Source organism: Ovis aries, chromosome X, assembly GCF_016772045.2.
Source record: "Ovis aries strain OAR_USU_Benz2616 breed Rambouillet chromosome X, ARS-UI_Ramb_v3.0, whole genome shotgun sequence".
NCBI lineage: Eukaryota > Metazoa > Chordata > Mammalia > Artiodactyla > Bovidae > Ovis > Ovis aries.
Window position 1 is genome coordinate 115135533 of NC_056080.1, and position 2688 is coordinate 115138220.

At 40.2% G+C, this 2688-nt stretch overlaps 1 pseudogene; it reads right to left on the bottom strand.

The window, feature by feature from the left end:
- Positions 1-1079: 1079 nt before the first annotated feature.
- Positions 1080-1426, bottom strand: LOC121818244 (small ribosomal subunit protein eS26-like; annotated as a pseudogene).
- Positions 1427-2688: the final 1262 nt, after the last annotated feature.

Here is a 2688-nt window from a genome sequence, read left to right on the forward strand (position 1 = left end):
GCTAAGTAAAAGAAGCTAGACCAAAAGAGTATGTACTATATGATTCTATTCACATAAAATTCTAGAAAACGCAAACTCATCTCTACTAACAAAGCAGCTTAGGCAATAAAGAATCTGCCTGCAATGCAAGAGACCTGGGTTTGATCCCTGGCTCGGGAAGATATCCTGGAGAAGGGAATGGCAACCCATTCCAGTATTCTTGCCTGTAAATCCCAGGAACAGTGGAGCCTGGCGGGCTGTAGTCTGTGGGGTCGCAAAGAGTTGGACATGACTGAGAGACTAACACACACAACAAAACAGATCAGCGGTTGCCTCTGGATGGTGTGGGAAAGAGAGAGAGGCACAAGAGAGAGATTACACAGAGGTATGAGCTAACTTTTGGGGTTTTAGAAATGCTCGTTATCCTGACTATGGTGCTGGGTTCATAGGTGTTGACATATGTCAAGACTTGACAAATTATACTTTAAATATGTGCAGTTTATTGTGTGTCAGTTATTCTTGGATACAATTGCTTTAGAAAAAAATCCCATTAATCTATCTTGCACTTTGAATCAATCTTTTGCCCATGCTTGATTTTACAACATTCTCTATTGGTCATATGGAAAATATTGTTTCACTGAGATGTACTGACTTTCCAAATATTGACACATTTTACTATACATTATCAAAAAAATCACATTTGTTACTATTAGCACAGGTCCCATCAGCAAAGTCTTTAACCATTTCAGAAGCTGTCAAACTCATGGTGGTAGATGAAGAAAGTGAAAGTGTTGGTTGCTTGGTCATGTTTGGCTCTTTTGCCACCCCATGGACTGTAGCCCGCCAGGCTCCTTTCTCCATGGCATTTCCCAAGCAAGACTACTGGAGTGGGTTACCATTCCCTTCTCCAGGGGATCTTCCCGACCCGGGATGGAGTCTGGGTTTCCTGCGTTGCAGCCAGATTCTTTATTGTCTGAGCCACCAGGAAAGCCCCCATAGTGGTGGATAGATTTCCCCAAATTTGAATTTTTTAAAATGTAATTTCCATTTTATTATCTTTTCAAGGAACAGTATTTCTTCAGTCTTTAGGATTTAGCTCATTACATGGGCTTTGGTGGAGGCTGTGGGGCAACAACCACAGGTCTAAATCGGAATGGAGGTGTTGGGTCCTTCTGGGCTTCCTGGATTCCCAACTGCCTTACTCTGAATGGCACAACTCATGCAGTAATGTAGTTTCACATACAGCTTGGGAAGCACATAGGTGTCAAAAACACTCGCTTTAGAAATAAATGTCTCTGATGGCTGTGTCATCTATGATGTTCCAAATGACAAACTTCTTAATGGCCTTATCCTTGGGCACACATTGGGCACAGTTGGTACAGCGAATAGGTTGTATGTGGCCATGGCCCTTTTGGGCACTACCACAGTTCCTTCTTTCCTTGGTCATCTTGGAGATGAGGAGGTGAGAGCCAAATTTGGAATTTTTATTTGAAAGCTCCATTGTCTCCATTGTTATCACTGGTAATAAACACTGTCAGTTAAGTGACAGACTCACTTCATTCATTTTCAAGGAGCTATCTGCCAAAAGCCTCAGCCTGAGTAATTATAGTCTGTCTATTTTCTTTTCAAGCAAAAATGGTGTTCCGTGAAAAAAGTGTCTAATTCAGCTCACAAAAACAAGTACTTTTCCTTCAGGCAACGATTGCACATTGATATGTAACAGATGTGCTTTATGCGTGCTCGCTATTTCATCACATGGAAAATTTTCTAACTCTACTCAATGGTTGAAATTTAATACAATTAATTTTTATACTGTTTCATCAAGGGCTTTGTTTGCTGGGAGTGTGTGGGGGCAAAGAATGCAGTGAATAGCAATACAGTTGGTATTGCTAAGGCAGCAGCAATTTTTTTAAATCTACCTTTGCTTTTGCACCATCAGTGCAAATGTCCATGTAGTGAAAAAGGAAAATATCCTTTTAGTCTTATTGTGAAAAGAATTTTGACCTTGAGGACCCCCATAAGGGTTTTGGGGATTCCCCAGGGGTCCACAGACTACAGTTTTTAGAAGAGCTATTGTATAGTATTTTAGTGTAGGAATATACCACAACTTACTTATCTTTACTGTTGTTCGACATTTGTAATGTTCTGTTTTGAGCTATTACAAAGAGAAGTGATAAGAACAACTTTGCCCATGTCTCTTGGATCATGTGTGCATGCATTTGCATTGGATGTGCTAAAGGGTAGAGCTGCTGGGTCATAGGGCTGTGCATGCTCAAGTCTGGTTAATTATGCTGAATAATTTTTCAAAGTGGGATGCATTACCTCACACTCCCACCAGCAGTATCTGAGCCTTAGTGGGTCTGAATTCAGATGCATGTAATTTCAGAGCCCTAAATAAAATTAATGGTTGCTTTGTCCTAAATAAAATCAATAGTTGTTGATGGCAAAAATTCAAACAGTATATAAAGTTTAAAGTGAAAAGTACTATAGGACTTCCCTGGTGGTCCAGTGGTTAAGACTCCACTTCTCAATGTGAGGGGCACACGTTCGATCCCTGGTTGGAAAACTAAGATCCTGCATGCCACGAGGCCAGAAAAAAAAATTTAAAAAAGAAAAGTACCAACAGAAATAGGAACACTACTATATAAACAAAGATATATGTATAAGGGTGTTAGCAGTAGCTCAGTTTGCAGTGGCAAAAAAAAGGAA